Source organism: Trachypithecus francoisi, unplaced genomic scaffold (assembly GCF_009764315.1).
Source record: "Trachypithecus francoisi isolate TF-2019V2 unplaced genomic scaffold, Tfra_2.0 Contig01440, whole genome shotgun sequence".
Lineage (NCBI taxonomy): Eukaryota > Metazoa > Chordata > Mammalia > Primates > Cercopithecidae > Trachypithecus > Trachypithecus francoisi.
The window spans coordinates 4,133,858-4,149,621 of NW_022681431.1; the positions used below are offsets into that span (position 1 = coordinate 4,133,858).

At 37.8% G+C, this 15,764-nt stretch overlaps 1 long non-coding RNA gene across 1 annotated transcript; it reads right to left on the reverse strand.

Annotated features, from left to right (window-relative positions):
* Window positions 1-3,904: 3,904 nt before the first annotated feature.
* Window positions 3,905-15,195, reverse strand: LOC117092114. The gene is made up of 4 exons (XR_004440629.1): window positions 15,120-15,195; window positions 12,477-12,571; window positions 4,892-4,960; window positions 3,905-4,031 (listed from the first exon to the last, which is right to left on the reverse strand). It is a non-coding gene; the product is annotated as an uncharacterized LOC117092114 (long non-coding RNA).
* Between the last annotated feature and the right edge of the window lie 569 nt (window positions 15,196-15,764).

Below are 15,764 nucleotides of genomic sequence, written 5' to 3' on the forward strand. Positions count from 1 at the left end.
ATATAATTGGTTTTACTTCTCCCTTTTTTATCAGCATGACTTTTGTTTCTTTTTCTTGCCTATTGCATTGGATAAGAACCTCTAGTACAATAACTAAGCAAAAGTAATTAAAGCAGACATCCTTATTTTCTTTCTGTCCTTAGAAGGAAAGCATTCAGTCTTTCACCATTAAGTTTGATGTTAACTGTAGGTTTCTCACAGATACCCTTTATTAGGTTAACAAAGCTTCCTTCTCTGCTAATAGTTTTTTTTTGTTTTTTTTTTTTTTTTCAGAAATGAATGTTGGATTTTGCCAAAGCGTCTTCCATATCTGCTGAGGTGATCACATGGTTCTTCTGTAATCTGTTAATGTGGTGAATTACATAGGTTGATTTTCAGTGTTAAACCAACCTTGCAGTCTTGGATGAATTCTACCGGATCATTATGTGATATCTTTTTAAAATACTGTTAGGTTTGGCTGGGCATTGTGGTTCATGCCTGTAATCTCAGCACTTTGGGAGGCCAAGGTGGGTGGATCACTTGAGGCCAGGAGTCTCAGAACAGTCTGGCCAACATGGTGAAACCCCATCTCCACTGAAAACACAAAAATTAGCTAGTGCCCACCTGTAATGTCAACTACCTGGGAGACTGAGGGACAAGAATTGCTTGAATCCAGGAGGTAGAGGTTGCAATGAGCCAAGATCGCCACTGTACTCCAGCCTGGGCAACAGAGCGAGACCTTGTCTCAAAAAAAAAAAAAAAAAATTGTTGGGTTCAATTTACTAAACTTTTTGCAAAATTTGTGCATCCATGTTTGTTTAGCCATTGGTTTGTAGTTCCCTTGAAATTTCTTTGGAAAGATTTTCTGGAAAAGGTTGTATCGAATTGGTACTATTTATTTGACATGATTAACACATATTAACATATTTTAACTCTTAATCTCCATGAAAACAATATGAAGCGGACCATTATCATCATTTTACAGAGTGATAAATTCCCTTGCACAGGGTCATAACTTATAAATCATGGGGCCAGAATCAAAACTTTGTCAGTCTAATAAAGACCAACTACTTCACTATACTAATTGCAAGTACAGTCAAAATGAAATCAATACCTTTAATATATTAGTATATATTTGATAATCCCACTTAAGCTTGCATTGTTCATAGACTGAGATCTTGGCAGAAAGAGTGGAGGACCTTTGCTAAGGATATATCTAGTTCTTTGGAAATAACAGTATCTAACAGCATGTTAAAATAGGAAACTTTTCTTGCCCCAACTTTTGGTGAGGTCCCCAAAGGCTCAGAAACAAAATTAAACGTTCAAATTTGCAAAAATTGATGTTTAAAAGCTTTTTATGAGCCTTGGTTCCCAATCAGTCAAGGGTTGGTAGTAGAAGAGGCTGAAATATGTGAAAGCTGGATAGTTGAGGCATTCTCCCACCTACTCCTGTTTGCCATAAGTCTAAAAAGAGGAGATTTGAGAAGACCACCCGTAGCGCTACCTATTGTGTGAGAAGCAAAGAAGCTGGTGTCTGACTTAAGGCTGAGTAGAGCAAATGCTGAAATCTACCTGTGAGCTGCTTGCAATGTCAGGACAAGAAAAGCACAGTAAAAAAGGCAGCTATTCTTTCATAATTTAGATTGGCAATGATGCATGAGTTGCCTGAGAGAAAAGTGGATGTTCTAGAAGAAGTTCAACAGGTCAAAGCCCCCTGAAGAGCTCATTCCCAAAAAATAAAAATAAGAAACAAAACAAACAGCTAGGGTAAGGGGACCTCAGCAATAAGAAGCTATGGGTGGTACCTTTGGGTGTTGATGCCTGTTGTGAGACCTTGATTCTTTTCTTCTTAGTTTAAAATAATTTAAACAAGTGACACACAGGAAAAGAGATGCAGCATAGAGTAATTCATTGCAAAGGAAAAACAAATATTTTGAAAGTTAAGTGCAGAATAGGCAATACACACTGAGAGGGGAGTCAGGGTGACCTGCCCGTGAGGATGAGACAGCAAAGACTGGCACTAGGAAGACTCCTGTTATGGGAATCTTACATAATTATCCATGAGCAAGCAGGAAGAGGTGTCTGGGTGGTCCTCTGGGCACATAGGCGCAGTAGCTGTACAAGCTTGTTCACATGTCAGGTATCTCATTAGCATCTTAAATCTCCACCCAGGGTGTGTGTTTTTTAGTATTATAGTGAGCACAGGGTCAGTCTGAGGACAGATAAAATCAAAGTGCACATGCTTCCTACAGGGGAAATTCCCTACTGGAGATAGCTTTGCTTGAATGAGCTGGACTACAGTGCAAATGCGGGGGCTTATTATTTTGACTGTATGGTCACCATGGTAGATGCATCCCAAGGACACCATAGTGGATGCATCCCAAGGACATGGATATTTCCATGACTATCTATCCTGCCCCACAGAGGCTCTGAGGATGAATCCCAAGAAGCTGGAGAGTGAATCTCCCATGAGAGGATTGCAGCAGAGGGCAGCCAAGAACTCACCCCGCAAAAAAAAAAAAAAAAATCCTATTTGAACATCCATCATTCTCAAAGAAAAAACAATGGTATATCTATTAGTTATGCTTCATTTAAAAATTGTGAATCATTATCTATAAGTATGATTGGTCATGGGGTGTGTGTGTGTGTGTGTGCGTGTGTGTGTGTCTTTGTTAGGTTTTGATAATGCTTTTATGTTGGCTTTGTACAAGGAATTTTCTGTTGTGGCACAAGTAATACTGTTTTCTTCTGGTCTTACCATCTTAGATGAGACTTAAAGAGGTCCAGAGAACAGCCTGTGTTCTTGGTAAAACCACCTTTCCTACTCACTCTCACCTACAAACCCCTAGAGCATTCTCATTGACCACCGTAAAGTAACTTACAGGCCAGTGACAAAAAGTAGTCTATTATATGGAACATATAATTCACTGTTCCCTCGTTGCTCCCAAGAGCCCAACATTATGCCTTCATTCCACTCACCTCAACAATCCAATCTTATCAAACACACTGCTCTACCAGATTTTTAACCTCCTAACACTTGGTACATCCACAATCTAAATCCAATACCCAACCTCTCCCAAGTCCCCTATATTCCTTCTCTGAAACTCATATTCATCAGTGTGATCTGTAATATCTTCAGCCTCTTCTTTGAGCATTATTCGTCCTTCTTCATGAACTCACTCTGTCTTCTAGGAACACTGATATTCTATAGCCCTCTCAAGTAGAGGTGATTTTTCTCCATACTATATGTGCCACCAAACCTAAAGGTAGATTAGATGTCAGACTTTTTCCTTCTTGCTACACCCAAACATCTTACCCCCTATTTCTTAAAACTCCCTTGATAATTCAGAGCACATGCCATTAGAACATGATGCCCTTAATGTGCTGAGAATTGTAGCCGTCAGCTCTGACTTTCTTTCAACTGCTATCATCAATTTCGGTAACTCGCTATGCCTGTAGAGTCAACACCTTGCCCCTCCAGTTTCTTGACCTCTTTGCTTTCAATAATTTTCTCCTACATCCTGCCTCTTCCACTAACAACTATACCATCTTCAATATCTGGGTTTTGATCACCCCCTTCTCTGATAATTACTTCCTATGATGACTTCCAATTAAGTTGAAATTATGACCATTGGAATTATGGAATGAATGTGGAATTATAATAATTCCAGTAAGCTTCACTCCTATTACTGAATGCAGTGTCAAACTCACTGTATCTGTCAATCCACTGAGCTGGCCACCTTTTTATGCTCCAACATGCATCGCACGCCCTCCCTTCCCTCCTTACCCTGCTTAGATCCCATGACCGACCATCAGAATGACTACCGCACATACCCTCAGCCCCTTCATCCACTTTTTCTTCTTTACACTCATCTAACAAAATATCAATCCTGATTAAATTCAATTCCAAGTACAGCTCCAAGATCTACATGTTTATTAATCTCTTAATTGATTGGATTTCTACAGTAAGTACTTTTTCCAGGAAGAATTCATGGATGCTGTATTCCATAGGTCCTTGCCTTTTTGAGACCATCCATCTGTAATCTTCATACCTTAACTGAAATGAGTCAGGTATCAATATTTTTATTCAAATTTTTTTTCTCTCTCAACAATCTAAATATTCCTCCACTGTCCTCTGGCACTGAAAGCTTGCATGGAAAAGTTCTGAAACCAGACTGATGTTTAGTTCACTTTTTCCCTTGAATCCTGAATATTTAAGTATCCCTAAGAATCAGTAAGTTCACCTTATATAGACTGATATTGATCGCCATGGAACATGGTGCACCTTTCCATTTTCAGATGTTACAACTTACTGATTTCTTTATAGTGGAAAAGCTGGTGGGGGGGTGGTTGTTTTATCACTATATCTTGGAATATTTTTCTGTGTTTTTTTTTTTTAAATCCACAAGAGGTTTTTTTTTATATTGACCATATTTTCTGTAAATTCTTTCATGCTTTATCTTTTTTCTTTGCATTATCTGAGTTATTTCCAGCCTCTTTGTCATGGTTTAATTTTGAACAATGCCTACCTCACTATTTTTTATTAGTTCCAATATTATGTCTTTTTATAGCCAATTCATTTCCCTAGTTCTCCCATGCTATTCTCTTGTCTGTTGTCTTTTCATCTTTGAGTTATGGTTTTATATATTCTATACATTTTATAATTTCTTTAAAAATGCAAAGCATTAGTTGTGAATGTTTTTCTTTTGCTTTCTAGGGCATGTTCTCATTTGGAGTATTACACATCAGAAGGTCATTTATTTCATTTTTTAAATAATGATAGGAACTTCTCATAGTTGTTATCCTATTTCTTCTCATTTCGCTCATATTAGACATAGCAGCTCTTCTCTTTGCCCATGTGTGAGCTCTTCTTGAATCTCATCTTATCTGCAATCTAAGAGTGTTGTCTTACCTTCAGAGGGTCAGCGTGAAGACTGGATACTGAAAGGTCACACTCACTCTGCTCTTCTTTTATCTGAGACTGAGAAGGTAGAGAGAGGAAACTATGGGCAGTTAGGAAGGATGAAGTTGCTCTCTTCTCTATTTTCTTGTTGATTTTATAAAATCCTGTTCAGTATTTTGTTTTTTCCAGTGAAACATTGACTTATTTCCTTAATTCAGAGTGAGCTGCTGAATCTTACCTCTACAAAATATCACTCATTCTAATTAGGCTTTATTCCTCTTTCAACTGAATATTAAGCTTCTAAGTTCAAATGGGAGTCTTATAGGCTAGCCATTAATCTTTTCCTGCTCTGTAAATGGGAAGATAAAAAATATTATGAGAGATTAAATTAGTAAATCTAGTTAGATTTTATCTCAGAATGAAAATACAAGCTGGAAAGTTGGAGAATGCTATACAACCCTTCTAAACTCCAACATGTTCATAAGCTCAACTTTCTTAAATTGATATTAATATTGTCATTTCTTACTAACAAAGACTGCAGAGAAGCTTTAGGGATTCTTTTTTCCTTTCTTTCTTTTTATTTCATCCTATTGACAAATAGGAAACATCTCCACTATACCACGATATTTAAGCACTCCTTTCAAACTCATATCTAGCCCTTCTTCCTAACCCATTTAGGGGGTAAAAAGTTGCTGAGTTCAAAGTCCTAACATCCTAAAGGACTTCTTTCTAACTTAAGTACTAAAAAAGTTCTTATCAAAGCATATATGGATTTATGATATCAAAGGCTTCCATAGAAACCTCTAATTTGACTCAAATGAAAAGTTTAGTCCTATTAAAATGAAAACATTAAAGCAATAAGGTAAAAGCATCATTTCCATTGCTTTAGTAACCAGTGGCTTCTAAGTGACCTTTAAATTTGAATCTCTTTTAAAAACTAGAAAGAGCCCGGGCACAGTGGTTCACACCTGTAATCCCAGCATTTTGGGAGGCCAAGGCGGGTGGATCATGAGGTCAGGAGATCGAGACCATCCTGGCTAACACAGTGAAACCCCGTCTCTACTAAAATAAAAAAAATCCAGACGTGGTGGCAGGCACCTGTAGTCCCAGCTACTTGGGAGGCTGAGGCAAGAGAATGTTGTGAACCCGGGAGGCAGAGCTTGCAGTGAGCAGAGATGGCACCACTGAGCTCCAGCCTGGGTGACAGAGCAAGATTCCATCTCAAAAAAAAAAAAAAAAAAAAAAATGTGTTCATCAATGGATGAGATAAACAAAATATGGTATGTGTGTCTGTGCGCGCACAAACACACTTCAGCCATATAAAAAGAATGAAATCCTGTCTTTTGCCACAACATGGATGGAACTGGAGGCCATTACCTTAAGTAGAATAACTCAGAAACATAAAGACAAACACTGCATGTTCTCACTTAGAAGTGGGAGCTGAACAACGTCTATACATGGACATGGAGTGTGGAATAATAGACATTGGAGATTCGAAAGGGTGGCAGGGTGGGAAGGAGGTGAAGAAAGAGAAATTACTTAATAGGAACAATACACACTGTTGGAGTGACAGTACTAAAAGCCCAGGCTGCTCCCCTAAATTAAACATCCATGTAACAAAATTGCACTGTTAACCCTTAAATATATACAAGTAAAAAAAAAGAACTTGTCTCTTCTTTCCTGTCGTGCTTTATTTCTACATGTTAAATCCTATTTAGCCTTCAAGGCTTGGATCAAATATGCTGCTACAAAGCCTTCTTTGGGATTCTATAAATAATTAATTCCTCTCTAGATGACTTTTTCGTTATTATTATTATTATTCTCAGTTTATGGTTAATAAATATATTTATTATTTTATTATTATATAATTACTACTATTACTATTCTCATTTTATACTTATTATATTATTATTGTCATTTGATTACTCTCGTTTATACTTTCTATAAATTCTTGAGAGCAAGTTTGCTGTGAAGAGATTTATAGAGTGAGAGTATAAATGAGACTAATGAGTTGACTATAAAATAAAAATGTCATGCTCATTTTCGATTTCAAACTCAGAGCTCATGGCCTGTTATGGTTTGAATATTTGTGTCCCCGCCAAGATTCATACGATGAAACCTATTCACCAATGTGATGATGGTGGGAGATAGGGCATGACGGCAGAGCCTTCATGAATGGAATTAGTACCCCTATGAAAAAGGTCCACAGAGAGCTGCCGCTCCCCTTCCACCATGTGAGACACAGCAAGAAGATGCTATCTGTGAGAAAGGGCCTTCACCAGACACTCAACCTGCCAGCACCTTGATCTCAGACTTCCCAGTTGGAGAAATTCTGGAAAAAATGTATTTTTCCAGAAAGGGGAAAAATAAATTTCTGTTGTTTATAAGCTATCCAGTTTATGGTATTTTGTTACAGCAATTAAAACAGACTAAGACAGGCTCTATCAATAATAATTTCTGCATAGTCTGAAAGCTCAGTGACAGCAAGAACCGAGTAGGCCTTATTGATCAGAACTGTATCACCACCACTTGACATAGTGCCCTTAGCTAACTATTTTGAAATGAATGTTAAATAAAGGAGTAATTACTGAATTGATTTAAGTCTTCATTGATAGTTTTAATTTGAAAGACATTTAAAATTCACTGTTTGGTCAGAATATGCAGCAATGAATGAAGTTTGAGGAAGTTTTATTTATATGTAGTGGCCATAGGGGTGTGTCTTCACATAATGACATCCTTTGCCAAAAGTAATCCAACAGAAAAAAACACATCCTTGTTTGGTTATCTGGCATTAAAAAATAATGTAAGGCCAGTCATGGTGGCTCATGCCTGTAATCCCAGCACTTTGGGAGGCTGAGGCAGGACGATCATTTGAGGTCAGGAGTTCCAGACCAGCCTGGGCAAATGGCAAAACCTCATTTCTATCAAAACTACACAAATTAACCAGGCGTGGTGGCACAGGTCTGTAATCATAGCTAGTCAGGAGACTAAGGCATGAGAATCATTTAAACCTGGGAGGCAGAGGTTGCAGAGGGCCAAGATCGCACTGCTGCACTCCAGCCTGGGCAACAGAGTGAGACTTCATCTCAAAAAAAAAATAATAATAATAACAATAATCATAATTTAACAGTGAAGATTCTATCTTTGGTTATCATGCATCAACACAAATAATTCATGATTTTGCTCAAATGCCAAGAGAAATTACAGTCAACTCTGTATCCAACTGCCAATAAAGTTTCAAAAATCTATGAAATTATGATACACAAAATATCTGTATAAGTTAATATTGCTAACACTTGTGGTGGTTATAAGAGAGGGAGATGTTATTGACTTGCTATAGTTTTATCATTCATGTAGACATGATCTTCAAAGGGTGAGAAAATACAAATGTCTGTGATTGTCTTCTCCTAACTTGTTAATAACAGTCATATTTGTTTAATTCCTTCTAGTTTGTGAAATTATTCCATGCATTAACTTATCAAAGTAACCAAAAGTCATTGACAGCTGATCCAGAAAAGAATGTAGATGGCTGGAGTAGCATTCAGGAAATTCAACACTTTAGTTTCCTCATCTGTAAACTAGATAATTGCAATATATGATCTTTGAGGGCCCCTGGGTTCTAACCTTTCATTGTTTTTAACAATGTTTGTAAGTTGAGTTAGGAAACTAATCAGAAAGAAAAAGTTTCAGAATGTTTCGAAGTCATGTCAGCCTTCAAGCTAAAATTACAGCCTCCTATTCCAGAGTAACTTTTATTTTAAAGAATACAACACTTTGGGAGTGTTTATATTCTTTTATGGTTCAATAAACCTTCAAGTTCACTGTTTTATAGACCAAATCAATCCAGCCTGGTTTGTCTGTGTAAATAAAGTTTTATTGGAACACAGCCACACCCACTCATTCACATATTGTCTATGGCTATTTTTGCACAATAATAATAGAGTTAAGTAGTTGCAACAGAGACCTTACAGCCCAGCGAAGCCTAGGATATTTACTATCTGGTTCACTGCAGAAAAAGTTTGCCAACCCTTGCTTTAAAACAATAACTTATTTGCCTGTATTGTTAAAATGTTAGTTCTTCCCCCCTCCAAAAAAAAACTTTAAGAGAAGTGAAGTTATTTCAACTTTTCTGATCAACCCTTAGCAATATGTAAATTTATATTAGTAGTACAAGTTAAATTATTTTTTAAAATTAATTTAAATGTAATTATGTTTCTATGAATCTAATATATAAATTTTTACAATTTTCTAGTGTTTGCAATGTTTGAAAAACACACTCGCAAGTAAAACTGCCCAAAAATCTTTCCTTTGTGAGTTCAGTATTCTGGTGAATCCTGTTCGGTAATATTTTTATTGATCAGTAGAGGGCATGCTTGACTCAATGTAATTGTATGTACAGTGTACGCACAGTTTAGCCTGGAAACAACAGGTCGACGGCTGCCACGGAGGAAGTTAAGGGAGAATTTTGTGATGTTAGTTAAAAGGATTACAATACAAGAAAACTGGTCTATTATCATTTAACTGAAGGTAATCTTTTCCTACTGAGAAGAAAATTACTCATCTACTCTTGTCTTTTCTCATCTGAGCATTGGTTTGCAGGAACCTTGAATATTTTCAACAAGAGACAGCAACAATTTGGCTGCAGAAAACGGGAATTTTTTTTCCACCAAGATGATACAGCACATCTTGTGATAGTGGCTACTCTCTCCACCCTCCATCTCTTTGCATTGTTGCCTGTGTACTGTTGCCATTAGCATTGAGAGAGCCATTGTCCATTGTAAGAAAATATAAAAGAAGATCATTAGAAGTTCAGGTTTCTGTAGTGGCTCTCTGGGTTTTTTGATCAACACAGAGGCTGTCTGAAAAGTGAAACATTTCCAAGGAGAATGTGCTGCCGAACTAAAGAATGCTAGGCCCCTAAAAAGAGTCTGAAAAAAACCCACCTACCAGCAGGCTAGACAAAGGGTGCAGGTTGGGGCCTCTTCTTTGAAAGACCTGATTAATGTGAGGTCTTGTTACCTGCTTTATCACTGTTTTGTTATGAGTGAAAGGTTTCAGCATTCTTAATTTGTCTTGCGGATGGGAAAAGGAAAGGCAAACTTGCCTGATGGGGGTCTGAGGGTGAGGTAGATCCATTTGCCCTCAGTGAAAAATAACAGACACAAAAGACACAGGTGATTCTACAGATTCATCCTGAATGTTTTTTTCTGAAAAAGCAGAGCCCAAAGCACTCATTTCTTAGCCACTTATCTTGAAGAATAAGGTATAGGCTCCAGCAGTTGCAGAAAATAAAAGTTATTCATTATGCTAAAGCAAAAATAGATTCAAAGAACTAAATAGGAAAAAAAATCAGTTTTAGGAACTAAAGAACAGGCATAGAAAGATTAAAATGAGGTAATGATTTCACCTCATCATGGTAATTCCTGTTATTTAGTAGGTTATTCTAAAGCACATTTAGGCTTAAGGTCTCTAGAAATAATCATCTTCTCATGATATGTGCAATTTAAAAATTAATCACAAAGCAGTGTTCACACCATCTACAAAATTAGAACATATAAACCATGCTTTGGAGTTTTTTAAACGAGAAGCAGAATGTGGGCTTTTTACCATATTTTACCTCTGGTTCCCTGAAATTTAAGTCTTAACAAAATATTAGGAGATGCATAGTACAGTTAATAGCAGATATCCAATATGTATTTTTAGTGAGTGAAGAGAGAAGGATAAGATGCTTATGCTGGCTATGTGTTTCATGAACATTGTCTAATGAGGATGAAAACATAACAGATCATGGTACTTGGATTACTGTATTGCCAGTCACAGACAGCAAGTGAAACGTATCATTGGGTTGTAATGTGGAAAATACCCCAAAATAAGTAAATAAATGAGACATAGTATTAAAAATACATGGCGTCTGACCCAGACAGCTAGCTATTCCACAAATAATAGCTAGTAGTCATTATAGTGTAAGTACAATTTGGTTTGACTGAATTTATTTTGTCACCTTTTTATTAGCATTTTGATCTCATTTCTCTTTTTTTTTCTCATCTCTAATATAAATTATCCTAGCCTTTTGCTACTCATTACGGCTAGACTTCAGCATACATAGGAGAGAAAGTGATTGCAAATACCTATACATACCTTTATGTATCTATATTTGTGTGCATACATAAAACTTTTTGCTGAAACAGATTCATTTTTGGTGGAACACATTAGCTCAGTGGTTAACTAATAGTTTTTGTTTCTTTTGCAATATTTAATGCCTTGAATAACAAAGTTATACAATTAGATTGTGTATACACTACGTTGTGAGCTCATTACAAGATGCATGTGTTTCTAATTTTTATATTCCCCAAGCCCAGTAGAGGCCCTCACATGAAAGTCTGCTTTCAAAAAAGGTTTACCAAATGAGTGAACCTTGATCAGATACAACCAAACTTTTAAATTATCTCCCTGACTCAACCAGTTATTTTTTATAAAGAAGATACAAATTCCCATTTTCCCAAAGCATATAACAGCTTCTCCTAGGTCTCATATCACCTAATAAGCACTAGAAAGCATTACTTCAGTGAAGGGAAATTTGTCCATTTAAAGCATGCAACAAGAATTATTGTCTCATGAGGAAGAGAGCACAAGATCAAAAAGAGAAGTAGAAATACATATATACATACATACTTGTTCTAATGAGACTATCTACTGGTCATGCATGGTTGCCTTGAGTAGTACCATGGAAACATCTTGATGTGGGCTTGAGAGAGGTGTGGGCTTAAATCCTTACTCTGAGTTAACCTGAGCAAGAAACCTAACCTCTTTGAGACTCAATTTCCATGTCTGGAAAACAATGATAATAATATCTCACTATACTTCCTGAGGATCCTTGCAGATTTGATGGCCCTTCCTTCTTCCATCTGGATGGAAGCTACACATCGCTTGGAAGCATTTGTTACTGTTCCAAACCACCAAGGCTTACAAAGTTAGAAATCACTACATATTGCATGTTGAGCTCAACTCACTTGCAAACAAATTCCTGCTTTGAGGGCAATAGCTGAGTCCTTTAGGATTTTCTCAGAAGTCCCAGGACTATCCCCAGAGAAGGCACATTCTCCCTCAATTTTGTTTTAATGTATTGAGTTAGTAAGCAAGGCTTTCTGTGTGGCAGTCACTGTTTGAAGCACTTTGCTAACGATCACTGATTTGATCCTCTGAGGTTAATGCCACCCCATGAAATAGGGCTCTGCAGTCTTGTTCTATCTAGTAATGCCTTCTCCATTCTTAAATAATTCAGCCTTCATTCCTAAAATAAATGTGGAGCGATGGCAGTAGTTGTTAACTGCAAGGACAAGCTTTAAGTGCACTACAGAAAATTTAATGGAGAATATTCAAAAAATAATAATTTGGAATTTTATCTTAGGAGAAAAGAAATTTCTTCCACCTCACGAAAGCCCTGCAATTGTCAGGAGAAATTTCCTGTCAGCAAGTCCAGATCCAGGAGAAGGGTCCAGATGTCTCTCTGCTAAACTAAACACCATTTGCCATCTCTCTCATTTTTACTGAAGCTTTGAAGTAAATAGTTCTAGAAGCAGATCTAGTAAATTACCTGAGGACTGAAACATCTTTGATATTTGTCTTGAGAACACAGCAACATATTTCTTTCTCTCCTTCAGAACATTAGCTTCACCGCTTCTCAGAACCCTAAATGAAAGAAACAATGACAGACGGATTGGACAGCGAGCCTTACTTCCCTGGCGCTGAATACAGACCAAAGTAGCCCAAGTACCCTTTTCCAGAGTCTTGAGACTGAAAAAATATATACATGATATGCATATGTATTCATATTTATTTATTAACTACTTGGTTACACTAGAGCTGCTTTGTTAGAATATTTTAATATTAGAATAATACAGTGGTTGGCCGGGCGCGGTGGCTCAAGCCTGTAATCCCAGCACTTTGGGAGGCCGAGACGGGCGGATCACGAGGTCAGGAGATCGAGACCATCCTGGCTAACATGGTGAAACCCCGTCTCTACTAAAAAAAAATACAAAAAAAAAAAAAAAAAAAAAAACTAGCCGGGCGAGGTGGTGGGCGCCTGTAGTCCCAGCTACTCGGGAGGCTGAGGCAGGAGAATGGCGTAAACCCAGGAGGCGGAGCTTGCAGTGAGCTGAGATCGGTCACTGCACTCCAGCCTGGGCGACAGAGCGAGACTCCGTCTCAAAAAAAAAAAAAAAGAATAATACAGTGGTTATGATAGCAGGCTTGATTAAGAAGGTTACCTTGATTAGGATCCAAACTCAACCACTTACTAGCCGTGTAAATCTGGAGAAGTTGTGTAAATCTTTTTGCCTCAGTTTTCCCAGTTGTAAAATAATTATAATAGAACCTACCTCAAAAAGTATGTTGTAAAGATTAAACGTTAATGCATCTGAAGCACTTAATATGTACCTAACTCATAGTAAATACTCAATAAATGATAGCTACCTGTATAACTCTTCTCCTGGGCCATTCACTGTAATTGAGCTAAATTTCCCTTTGTCAAGCAGGAAATGTACTGTTTTCCTAAACTGTTTTTTGAAGCCCACTAGTCCCTGAAGTCTGACAAAAAGGAATTCTCTTTTTTATTTAATTTTGGGAAATATTACATTCGCCTTGGAAATTCAAAATGCATGGAAATATACTAAGGACTTTGACATATTTGTAATTCAAAAGTCTGTTTCATTTTGTTTAACATGATGAATCCCAAATATACAAGACCTCTTGACCCTTGAATTTAACAGTCACTCACTCATTTTTATTAATTCAGCTGTATACTCTTCATTTTAAGATCTTAATTTTCTTGAAATGAGATCATTTCATTTTTCTTTCTTTTTCTTTTGAGACAAAACCTCACTCTTTCACCAAGGCTGGAGTGCTATGGCATGATCCTGGCTCACTGCCACCTCTGCTTCCCAGGTTCAAGTAATTCTCCTGCCTCAGCCTCCCCAGTAGCTGGGACTACAGGCACCTGCCACCACGCCTGTCTAATTTTTGTATTTTTAGTAGAGACGGGGTTTCACCATATTGGCCAGGTTGGTCTTGAACTCCTGACCTTGTGATCCACCTGCCTCGGCTTCCCAAAGTGCTAGGATTACAGGCATGAGCCACCATGCCCAGCTGAGACCATTTCATTTTTCTTTAACATACATGGGACAGCAAACCATTGAAAGCACACAGGTATCCTGAGATGAAGAGATCATTCTGGACTATCTGAGCAGGTCCTAAAGCCAATGACAACTGTCCTTACAAGAGAAAGGTAGAGGGAGATTTCAGACACAGATGTGGAGAAGACACCACATAGGAGAGGCAATGTGGTCACAGAGACAAAAATGGGAGGGATGTGGCCACAAGGCAAGGAATGCCAGCAGCCACCAGAAGCCAGAAGAGACAAGAAATGAATTCTCCCCTAGAGCAGGGGTCCCCAGTCCCCATGCCATGGACTGCACTGGTCCGCCACCTGTTAGGAACTGGGTTGCACAGCAGGAAATGAGAGGTGGGTAAGCAAGCAAAGCTTTGTCTGTATTTACGGCCACTCCCCATTGCTTGCATTACCCCCTGAACTCCGCCTCCCGTCAGATCAGCAGCAGAATTCTTCATAGATTTTCATAGGAGCACAATTTCTATTGTGAACTGTGCATGCAGGGGATCTAGGGCCCACACTCTTTATGAGAATCTAATGCCTGATGATCTGTCACTGCCTCCCATCACCCACAGATGAGGTCACCTAGTTGTAGGAACAAGCTTAGGGCTCCCACTATTCTTCATTATGATTAGTTGTATAGTTATTTCATTATATATTACAATGTAATAATAATAGGAATAAAGTGCACAATAAATTGAAGGTGCTTGAATCCTTCCAAAACCATCCCCATCCCCTGTCCATGGAAAAACTGTCTTCCATGAAACAGGTCCCTTGTGCCAAAAAGGTTGGGGACTGACACCCTAGAGCCTCCAGAAGGAACACAGCCCGGCTGACTGGATTTCTGACTTCTAGCTTCCAGAACTATAGGAGAATAACGTTCTGTTGTTTGAAGCCACCAAGTTTGTAGACATTTGTTATGGCATCCCTAGGAAATTAATACACACAGTTTCACCACCGACAAAATGGTTTCAATAAAGGCACACCTTGCCCTGCCATTACCCTAACAGTGTTCTGAGGATCACCTGCGATAACGTAGGTGCGAAATCTTCCACAGCTTAAAGTACTCACATGGGTACGATGTAGCATTATCTTATTATCATGATATTGAATTCATGAACTCTTCTCCGACTGAAACAAGAATTCCAAATTCTGGTTGCTTGGCAACTTCTCGGCTTTCCCTTATTCCTTTGTTTCACTTGGTTTGGCTTGGTTTGATTTTATAAAAACTAGATCCATGATCCTCATCTCCTCCCAGTCAATGCCCAATATGGCAAATACTGAATTTCCTAGGAAAACCTCAGCCATACCTATCATCCACTTCCTTCCTACGCAGGATAACTCCACAGAATTGATCTGACCAAGAATTGTTCTTCTCTCAAAACAAATCAAAGCTTAAATCAATATATACAGATTTAGATCAAAACAAACCCATTGAAATAACAGGAAAACATTAAGATAAATTAAGAGAACTAACCCAGATTGCAAAGAAACACCTTGCATTATCAAGTCACTTTCTCCAGAGACATTTAACATTATATTTCAATTTTAAAAGATGTACTGGACACATTTTAATGGCATCTGCCTCTTTGATTTCCAAATATAAATATATTTGCTTTCCTCAAACTTTTTCCTGAAAACCATAAGCACTCAAACCACAAGAACAAGGGCTTTTAAGAGTAACCAAATGCAATTAGAGGCACTGTATTCCATACA